The sequence below is a fragment of the Octodon degus genome, unplaced genomic scaffold (genome assembly GCF_000260255.1).
Source record: "Octodon degus isolate 3935 unplaced genomic scaffold, OctDeg1.0 scaffold00153, whole genome shotgun sequence".
NCBI classification, from domain to species: domain Eukaryota; kingdom Metazoa; phylum Chordata; class Mammalia; order Rodentia; family Octodontidae; genus Octodon; species Octodon degus.
Window position 1 is genome coordinate 1,719,689 of NW_004524729.1, and position 10,848 is coordinate 1,730,536.

Below are 10,848 nucleotides of genomic sequence, written 5' to 3' on the forward strand. Positions count from 1 at the left end.
ATTGTCTGGGGACTAGGGGAGCAGGGGCATTGGCCTAGAGGTTGAAGAGGTCCTGGGTCATGCGTAGGCTGGGTGCTGAAGGGTCAGAGTTCAGCAGGAAGAGGAGGGAATAGAGGCAGCCAGGGAATTGGAGGGGCCAGGATGTACAAGGGCCAGTCAAGCAATGCAATGTGTGGTTAAATTTTTTTTTTTAATGCATCAAAGTATCCGTATCCCGTTTATTTCTTTCTCTGGTCTGACTGCTTTGGCTAATATTTTGGGGACTATGATGAACAGGTGTGGTGATAGAGAGCCTTGTCTCTTTTTCCTTTCTGAGACAGGGTCTCGCTGTGCAGCTCAGGCTGACCTTGAGCTCACTTTGTAACTCAGGCTGGTCTTGAACTTGAAGTGACCCTCCTGCTTCAGCCTCCTGAGTGCTGGGATTACAGGTGTGCATCACCACACCCAACTGACATCCTCGTCTTATCCTAATTTTAGAGGGAAAACTTTCATTTTCCCCCCATTTAATATGATGTTAGTAATAGATTGGCTTTTATTAGATGGAGTTAAGGTCCTTCTACACCTATTTTCTTTAGGGTATTTTTAAAAAGCCTGAATGGTTGTTGAATTTTGTCCAAGCTTTTTTCTGTGTCTACAAATGGCCAATAAATAAATGAAGAAATGTTCAACCTCACTGACCATTAGAGAACTGCAAAATGAAGCTGCTTTGAGGTACCACCTAATTTCAGAAAGAGTGGCTATTATCAAAAAATCTAATAACAAATGCTAGCAGTGGGGGCGGGGAGGAACTCTTCTATATTGTTGGTGGGAAGGTAAACTAGTACAACTGCTTCGAAATCAGTGTGGAGACTCCTCAAAAAGCTAAAGCTAGAAATTCCATTTCACCCAGCAGTCCTGCTTCTAGCGTCTTTCTGGGAGAGTTAGGATGATTGTATTAAGGGGCACGTGCGTAGTGCGATCGACGCTAGCTCCTGGGAACAGCACATGCGTCCATCCGCAGGCGAAGGGATAAGGGAAACGTGGGGTTCATATGCAATGGAGTATCGTGCTGCCAAAAGAAGGCAAAGCTGAGGCATTTGTAGGGACATGCAGGCAACTTCAGTAAGGCAGGTCCAATGTACAGCTTAAATGTTGCATAGTTTCCTCCTATACAAAGTACTCTACGCATATGCAAATGAGAAGCAAATAAATATAGATTGAATAGGAACTGGGGAGAAGTTCAGATGTTCCCCCAAACTGCCTAGTCCCTGTTTCAAAAATATTTTAATATATATGCAAGTTTGTCTCCTTTATGCTATTAGTTCTTTGTCAGAGAAAAGTTTTGTGCTAATGACTGTTTATTTCTTCTTTGTCAGAATTGTTTTTGTTGATGTCTGGTATTTCAAGGAACTACTTTGAAGGTAACAATACATAGAGAATTAACTATTGTTCTCCTTTTTTGTTAGGAAATTCTGTTTGTTTGTTTTTTCATAAAATAAAAAATGAAAAATATAGTAAAAGGGACATTGATGTAAATTCCTCCTCCCCCTTACCCTTCCCCCCAACACACAAGGCCCTCATCCTTGCCCCCCTCTGCAGTAGCTCGGGAAGCCTCTTCTGAGAGGATTTTTATCAAGTGTGATCAACATCCGGGGACTGCTGCTGCTGCTGAGCACCATATGGCAGAAAGGCAGGCGGGCAAGGCGGGGACAGTGAATCCCAGCCACCTTCGTCAGGCTCTGGTACCCTATGACTTCCGGCTCCCTCCCCCGCAATGTCCAACTGACCAAGGTCAACGTTTTGAATCCATGCTCCACCCTGGGCAGGCAGGACAGTGCGACGAGCCACACTCAGGAAAGAGGGCCCCAGAGCCGCTCTGGCAGGGGCCAGGACAGCGGACTGAGCTCCTCTGCAGCAAGGGGCGGACACAGAGGACGACTCAAGCGTTGTGTCCTTTACTGTAATAAATTGTCTACAAATGTAAGCATTTGCTGTATTTTTCAGTCACTTTGCATATTCTCAAGTGTCTGCCAAGACAGCTGTGAGAAGCCAACAGTGGCTGTGAGCGCCGAAGTAAAGCGTGCAGCCCTCTCCCCAGTGTGTGGGGAGCCGGGAGCGGGGGAGTGCAGGGCTGTGTACAGCGGGCGGGTGGCACAGAATCGCTCAGGGCTGGGGAGATAGCCCTGCGGCCTAAGAACCTGCCCGGCAAGGGCAACATCATGAATTCGACCCCTGGTACCAAAAAGCAAGTTAAACAGGATTGCTCTTTGGATTATTGACATTGCTCCCGGGCCCAGAGGGGTGAAGCAGCATACACCGAGTCCCCCGGTGCAGGCTGAGCACGTCCACAGCCGGTCCATATCCCAGACCCAGGTCCTGCCTCTTGCCTGAGCCCCCAGGGTGACTGGAAGCAACACAGCACTGATCTTGCGGCGGTGCCAACACAGGCCTCAGGTGTTTGTCACTGTCATGGCTCTCTCTAGCTGCATCAGCATCTCCCCTACACTGTTCCTCCGGGCAGGTTGGCAGTGCAGTCCTGATAGTCCAGGTTCCTGAGTGCCTCAAGGGACCTCCCGAGCTCATACGCTCAGCAAGGGCCACCTGTGTCCAGGTCACCTGGCCAGGTTGGCGTCTACAGCTACTCACAAAGAGCTGTCACCATCCCTGAGCATATCTGGCAGACAGGCCCTACCTGCACACAGTGTCACCCACACTGCCAGTGCTGAGGTATACCAGCAACACCCTGCTGCTCAGTTAACAAAGGTACTTGACCTGCACCCAAGGTCGAGCAGCTGACATCCAAGGTCGAGCAGCTGACATCCAAGGTCGAGCAGCTGACATCCAAGGTCGAGCAGCTGTGAGAGCAGCTGGCCAGGCTGCAAAGCCTCAGCCCTCTCGCTGCATCTGCCAAGCAGACCCCTCACTGGAGGGTGACTCCGCGCGCCGGCCCCTCTGGCCCCTGGGCTCTGCCCACCCGCAGAGCCAGCCCAGCCCTTGGTCTTCGACTGGGTGGGCTTGAACATGAGGAGAGCTGTGCGTGAAGTGGCTGGTGACACCAGCTCGCCTCTGGAGCGGAGCCGGGTAACGAGCAGGCACAATGGGCCCTAATTGCCTCCCTGTCCATCACTCACCGCACACTCTTCCCAGACCGCGGGGAGGCTAATTGGCGGTGGCCTTGAGCTTGCGAGGAGGAGCAGCTCAGCCCTGTAAGTGACTGATCTCGGGGACATCAGAGGCTGGGAGCTGCGTGTGGAGGAGCTCAGAGCCCGGCTGGGGATACAGAGAGCACGGCACATGGGGGGGACGCAAGAGAGGACCCCGCACATCTGTGCTCCTAACCGGAAGCCACAAGCTCAACTTCGCAATCCACTGGCCTGGCTGGCCGGGGTGCGGACACTGACACCAGCAGGGATGCAGAGGGGACCGTGCAGCCTGGTGCCTCTGGACCGCAGAATGCCTGGATTTCAACCGCAATATTGTGCAACCCAGGAACAGTGGAATTAAGAGCAGATATCAGTTAATATCTTTTGCTATTAAAATAATGCTGCAATGGACATTTTCTCTGATTCAAATGTAGCTAATAGAAAGTGTTCAAATCTGTTTTTCCCTTTTAATATTGTTAGCTGCTCAATATTTTGATGCTTTATATACATATTTAAAACTACATAGGATCACAGTAAAACTTGGATAATTACATTGAATCTATATGTTATTCAAGAATTCTATTTTCTGCCTATTAATAACGATATTTCTATTGATTTACAAGTCCTTGAATATCTTTGTATGAGTTTAACATGTTCTTTACAGATTATATAACTTTGCTAGGTTTGTTCCTGAAGCCAAATTTGTCTTAATATGTTCAAATATATTTTCAAACACATGCTATTATTACTTGCATTATAATAAAATTGATTTGCTTAACACCCTCCCAAAAAATATTATGCAACCCAAAAGAACTTTGGGCCCCCCATGGCACGGCCTCTGCCGAGTGACACTGGTGGAGACAGCCACCAAGAGTGGCTTCGCTCACGAGAGGGGTCACCCTTCCTCTCCCCAGCCAGGAGCTTCACTCTGACACCACACGTGGCTCCCGTGTCCCCCACCCCTTGCATACTTCCTATCCATCCGTAGTGACAGCTTTCCCTCTTCTCTGCCCATCTCTGGCATGGTCTACACTGGTGAAGCTGAGGAGTTGATCCAGATGGCACAGCTGTCCCCTCTGACTCTGACTCCAGCCTGTCCACCTCAGCGAATCCCCAGGAAGCAGAGGTGGGGGGTGACAGCACAGGAGGCATAGTCCTCAGCTTGGGAGGCAGCACCCACAGTTCCTCGTGATAGGCTACGGCTGGCTCCCAGAAGCCCAGGCTGGTAGTGGAGAAAGACAGACATGGTCACTGGGCCTGCAGCGCTCGGCACCTTGCTGTCTGTGTAGGGCCCGTGGGGGCAGGAAAGGCAGGAAGTTGATACTGGACCGTGGAGGGGCTTACCAGGGGGGGAGCATGCCCTCGGGACCGTGGGGATCACAGGATCCATCCATGGGCAGACACAAGGACAAGACCACGGGTGGTGGGGGGTACAGGAAGGAAGGGTGGCCCTGGTGGAGGGGAATGACCAACACAGAGACCACAGGTGAACAGAGCCTGGGCCACCCTTCACCACCAGGGACCCATGTGGTGAAGTCGGTCAGCACTTGCCTATGTGCCCCAGGTCCTGGGCAGAACCAGGTGGGGGTGGCAGTGGGCTGCGTGCACAGCTCCTGACCCCAGCGTGGCCTCAGTGTCCTGTCTTGTGGTGAGTACAACAGCCGGGATGACAGGATCCAGGGACACTTCCATACTGTGGGGACACGAACCCCTTGGCTCCAGCCCCCAGGTGAGCTCAGGGACTGCAGAGGCTGCCCACTGAGGGGTGGGCCAGGTCCTCGCTCTGGAAGGGGCAACCAGAGCCGAGGGCGGGACAGCAGCAGAGGCCCCTCCCCTGGTATCAGAGCCATGTGGACTGTTTCCAGGATGCTGTGGTCACTCTGTCGCCCACACTGCTTTCATGTCAGGCCTTGGAGCCCTGTGAATTGGCCTGTTTGGTCAGCTCTGTGCAGAGAGGACAAACTGGGCTGAGGCTGCTGGGGTGACCAGAGCGGGGAATAGGGACAGCAGCGTCCATGGACCCAGAGGAGCCTGGCGGGGGACCTGTGGCTGCTCCTACCTGTGCAGCGAAGGATGAGAACCCTGGCCCAGGCCAGGCAGCTCGAGGCCTAAAGCCCAGGGACACTCTGCTCTGCAGGTGGTGGGGAACTGTCCCTGAGCCCCCAAGCCCTGATGTCCCCTTAGATGACAGAGAAACTGAGCCTGAGAGCCCAGATGAGCTTGCAGAGACCCCATGTCACAGCACACAGCACGCAGAGGAGAAGGCAAGGGGGCTGTGTCAAGTGTCCCCTGACCCAGGCCAATGCAGGGAAGGCAGCATGGGAGAGGAATCAATTAACTCAAGTGGGTGGCTGGGGTTGTACATTTTGGAGAGAGAGAACGAGAAAATACCCCACTTGTCCACATTTCAAATTAAGAACAGAAAACATCCAATCTGCTGGAATTGCTGGAGAGGACACTTGAGCTTTATTTCAGGGCCACTTGGGCTGAGAGGGAGGAGGATGCAACTCGGGAGAGGGGGCAGGAGGAAAGGAGCGACCAGGAGGAGCGACCAGGAGGGCAGAAAGCCCTCAGGCCCGCTGTGCCCCAGGGCTGGTGGCCCTGGCACGCAACCTACGTCCCTGGCATGGCCAAGGGCAGGGCTAGAGGAGTGGGCATAGCCAGGTAGGCTCTGGCCACGTGTGCTGGGGTGGGCAGGTCGTACGGCCCTAGGCCAGGTCACCTTCCTGGAAGAAAGGGCTCTGCCCGGCACCGCCCACCCCTGCTTGGCCTCCCCCATGCCAAGCTGCCCTTAGCCCAGCGGTCACTTGAAAACCTGCCCAAGGCAGCTCCAGCCCCACCAGGAGGCTGCCCCCTCAGGGAGGCACCTAACCTGCAAGACCCAGAGGACCCGGCCCAGGGCTCTCTGTGCTTCTGGCAGAGACCTCCCCGTCCTCATAGAGCTGGGTGGGGTGGGGCTGCTGCGGCCACCAAAGCAGGTCTGGAATCAGAGCTGGGCACCCAGAGGAGACGCTGCAACCACCCAACCCTAGTGACGGATGAGCAGTGCCGCCAGGGAGCGCCAGGCCGCCGGGCACGTGTGATCTGAGCGTGCAGTGGTCACTCAGCCCTGGTGCTCGGGCCGCAACACCGGGCCGTGTCCCGCCCTGGTGTCCGTGGCTCTCGCCTGGGACTCCGCCATCCAGCGATGGTATGTGCTCAGGTCTTCCCTTTCCAAGCCAGAGCTGACACTAAGGTCCGGGCCCCTGTGTAGCTAGGTGCAGAAACGGGGGTCCCAGTCCCCGGTGCCCGCAGCCATAGGGGCTCCCGTGTCCCTGGAGCTCAGGGGTCTTCAGTCGACTATGACACAGGCTTGTCAGTAACACTGGATGTTGCTGGGTCCCTGTTCATCATTATCGCCACAGAGTGGGGGGGCAAGCTCCCCGTTCTCTCTTTCCTTGCTGTGGCCCACCTGGGGACCTTCCTTGCTCCCTTCCTGCCCCATGTCCCCCATGGGCAGTGCCCCCCACACTGACACCCCTACTGTGTCCTCTGGTTTTCCCATCTCTCCTGGAGCACTGGCCAAGCAGGGCTCCTCAGCCCACTTCCAAGATGGATAAACTGAGGGTTGTGGGGAAAAAGGGAGGTGCCCAGGGCCTACGATTCGGGCACAGGGCTGTGGTTCTGCACGGTGGGCCTCTCAGCAAGTGGCACACTGGATGAGGTGACCGAGCCCCTGCACAAATGAGTCTGAATATGGTCCATTTTCTTAAATGCCTGCTCTCTGCTCAGGGGCTGGAGTTGGTGCAAGACAAAGGAGCATTTAACTGGGAGCAGTGGCCCTGCCCCTCGAGAGCGCAGCGGGCCGCATTAGGCTCCTTCGTAGCCTGGGAGCACTGGGAGGTGGGTTTAGTATCCTGCACATTCACAAGAACCGGAGCACTTGTGAGGGGCCAGCCTCTCCCGCTGCCACTGCCTGGGTGATTCTCCAGAGCAGCCATGTCCAGGGCGTTCGGCTACGGATTGTTAAAGAACAGGACAGTGCTAATCCAAGTAACGAGAGCGGAGGTTGCCAGCTGTGCTTCCCTAGGGGCTGGTGCTGAGCGCCTGCGGGGCTCTGGAAACAGCTCTGGTGCGGGGACCCTTCTGTCCTCGGGGGCCCGGGGCTGCCCACACTGCAATATCCAGGCCCAGAGACAGATGGCCTGAAGGGCAGCAGTGCAGACTTCTGCCTCGGAGCCTCGGCCTGGGCAGCACCCACCCGCGTGCAGGATGCCTTCCTCCGCTCCTTGGCCCGCTGACACTGCCATCTGCCCAGAGCCCCCAGTGGCACTCAGGACTCCCTGCCCATCCCTCCTCTCAGAGCCCCACACTGCATAGAGTGTTATTACCCAGTGCTGATGTGCCCCCCCACCCCACAGCTCTGAGCTTGGCTTTGTCTTCTCCTTTTCTGCTCCCACCAAACAAAACACAGGCCTCAAACTAGTCTCCAGGCAGGAGCCCAGCCACCCAACTCAGACAGCCAAACCCCACCACTCCATGGCCCCAGGAATAGGAGAAATCCATGCGTATTGTCAGCATTGGGGGATGCTTGTTACATAGCACTGTGACAGCCAGCGCTGACCAATGCACTGACTCAGAGGAAGGTTACCCCTTTCTCTGAGGGGCTGCTGATCCGGATGAAATGTCCCACAGCTTCAGCCCGTGACCAGCTGGCTCAAATGCAGAGCAGCTTGGTAGCAGTATCTGCTGGAGAGGAGAGGCACTAGAAACTTGGTAGGCAGAAAGCAGAGAGAGAGAAACAAGGAGCTAGGTGGGAGCTACCCGCTTCCGGATACAGCCCCAGAACTGGCCTCCTCAGCAGGTCCAGCCTCAAACTCATCAAGGAGTCCACTGTGGAGCCCAGTGTCTGAGATCCAGCCACTACCAAAGCCTCGCCTCCCACTGGAGGAGGCCATTTGCATGCTCTGGACCCAAAAACATGTGCTGGGCTGTCGGTCAGGACCCCGTGGGCTGAGGCATGGCGAGTGGTCCTAGATACTGTCCCCTGTCCTGGTCGCGTGGGCTGGGCATAGTGGCAGCGCCGGGAGGCGGAGCCTGTGAGAGGGTCGCTGCCAGTCACCCGAGCTTGGAGTGTGTGCAGCGCACACGTGAGTGCACGGGTGAGCGTGGAGTTGACAGTGCTGCGGCCTCCAGTGTGCCAGGCTCCAAGCTGGGAAGTACCGCTCCTGAGGCCCAGTGAGACCGTGGCATACCCAGCGTCCCCTCCCCAGCCTGCCCTGCGCTGGCTCCTGCTTCCTGACTAAGAGCGCTTCCTCCTCCGGCTGCCCTGGGAGCAGGAGAGGCGCTGTCTTGGATGCTGTCTGCTCTGGGACGCAGCACCTGACACCCAGAAACTTCCAGGAGGGGTTTTTAGCTCAGCTCATGTTTCTGTCCACACTCAGCTGGGTCCCAGGTAGGAGAGTGTCACAGAAGAGAGCTGCTCAACAAGAGCCAGACCGGGAGGTGACCTTCCAGGCCATGCCCACAGCGACCTTGTCCATGGCCAGGCTCTGTGGCCAGGCCCTGCCGCCTATCAGCAACGCCCGAAGGTCCTGCCTGTGTACTCAGGAGGCTTTAGGGACATCTAGATAGAGTCACCACAGGAGCCTGGCCCCATTCTATTGATGAGAAGACTGAGCCGAGGAGCCATGGGCCTTTCCCACATCTGCCCAGCTGGGAGCCCTAGCGTCAGGAGGAAGCCCAGAGATGACAGTGCCTGGTCTTGGTGACACAGACATACAAAGGGCTGGAAGCCCCACAGAACTGGGCAGATCTGTAGGACACTGGGCACTGAGCAGGGTCCTGGGGACATGGACACTGGAACGAGGGTCTGCGTGCTGCTTGCAGGGGCCACATGCAAGTCCCAGGCCCATGAAGGCTGCCCCCCGCATCTGCACCCCCATCCCCAGAGCTCTCCTCACAGGCCCCCCACAGCAGCTGCATCCTGGGCCAAACGCCTCCCAGTGGCCCCGGCCCTGTTGCTCTGGCCTCCCTGCCCCACTGTAGGAGCCAGCTGTGCCACTCGCCACCCGGCCACCGCAGGCTTTAACGAGCCCATCACACCCAATCCTGCTCCCTCCGTGACACCTTTGCCACCTGACCAAGGTCCCTCCCAATGCCCTGGGGCCACCCACAGTGCCTCTTCTATGAGTGTGAGGGTGGTGGCCGTGGCAAAGGCCAGCAGGGCCTTGCAGATTCCAAGGCTACAATCCTGCTTCTAGGTGAGGAGCCATGGTGGGCCCAGTGTGGACACAAAGTCGGATGACACCCTTCCTTCCAAGCACCAGGAGGCCAAGGGGCCCTAGCTCTCTGACCAGTCCCCTCCTTTTAATTAGGGCCCGAAGCCGCTCCCACCAGAGGAACAGCTCCTTCCTGTGAGCCTGAAGCCTGACCCAGACTCAGGAAGCTCAGGACCCATGGAAGGGCCTCTCCCTCCCCCATGAAGGCATCTCCTGCACTGGTCCTCCCCAAAGACCCTTGCCCACAGCAGCAGGGCAGAACCTGGGGGTGCCTCTCCTGCCCCCAGCCACAGTTAGCGCAGGTGGGGGCGTCTTTCTCCTCCCAAAGGAACAGCTTCTGCAAGCCAACAACACACCAATTCCAAATCTTGTGGGGCTGATATCTGCCGAGGCCGAGGGGATGCCGACATTTGGGTGGCGGCCGAGAGTATCAGGAAAGCCAGGGCGCCCAACTGCCCTTGCCAGGCAGAAGTGGCTCGCGGACCCCTCCCTTGGAGACCGACGCTCCAGTCGGGATCCTGGGAGTCGAGAGAGGACACAAGCCGCACAGAAAGTTGCTCCTGCCTCCCCAGAGACACCCCCAGGCCACAGTCATCTCTTGCCCATGCCAGTGGCCCCTTACCTGTGCCTGAGGCTAGTCACTGTCAGGGCAAGGGAGGCTGGCACGGAGACCACTCCAGGAACCCAGGCTGCCGCTCCTGCTCAGGTGAAGCCCCTGCTACGCTGTGGGCAGCCCATCCCGGGCTGGGGCATGTGCGTGTGCGCCTGCAGGGCCTGGAGCCTCTGGGGGCCGGGGTCAAGTATTCCTGGCTGCCACCTGCTGCCAGCCCATCCCAAGGACCAGCTGCCTGCGACAGGGGCGCCACGGCTGGGCCAGGGCTGCCGTCATCTGCCACAGTCAGGCGGCCGCAGCTCTCCAGGCTCCTGCAGCGGCTCAGGCTCAGGCGAGCAGGTTATTTTTAGAGCTCGGCCCTTCCCCAGACGCCAGGATCCCAGCTGAGATCTCCAGCAGCCCCAAGTAGCCCGATCCTGGGCCAAGCTGTCGCTTCCTGGGAATGTTCTAGAAGAGAGGAGCAGGCCAGGAAGGGACTGGGCCCTCCGGCTTCTCCTGTGAGAACACAGGGCAGGCCGGGGTCTCCATGCCCCTGTGGCAAGGACAGCAGGGCCTCAGCAGCCTGGTCTGGCCGCAGTGCAGGCAGGACTCTCCGCCCTGGGAGCCCTGGTCTCCTGATCTGCAAAATGACAGAGAACAGGTGGTCACCTGTCCAGAGCAGGGCTGGGACATGAGGCTACCTGGGAGCCAAGATGGGGCACCCGAGCTGCTCTGTGCTTGTCCCCACAGGGTGACACAAGGCACCGTGTAACCCTGCGTCTACTCGGAAGACGCTGGAGAAAACTTGGGAGGCCAGGGACAGACACCATGCCCAAATGCACACTAGGGAGCGCACCCATTTCTTAGGTGAAAT

At 57.1% G+C, this 10,848-nt stretch overlaps 1 protein-coding gene across 1 annotated transcript in view; it reads right to left on the reverse strand.

Moving 5' to 3' along the window:
* The window catches only part of Shisal1 (shisa like 1), a 95,584-nt gene extending 85,327 nt beyond the window's left edge, over positions 1-10,257 (reverse strand). The window contains exon 1 of the mRNA XM_023702504.1: positions 10,005-10,257. The gene's annotated coding sequence lies outside the window, so the exon portion shown is untranslated. The remainder of the gene's footprint in view (positions 1-10,004) is intronic.
* Between the last annotated feature and the right edge of the window lie 591 nt (positions 10,258-10,848).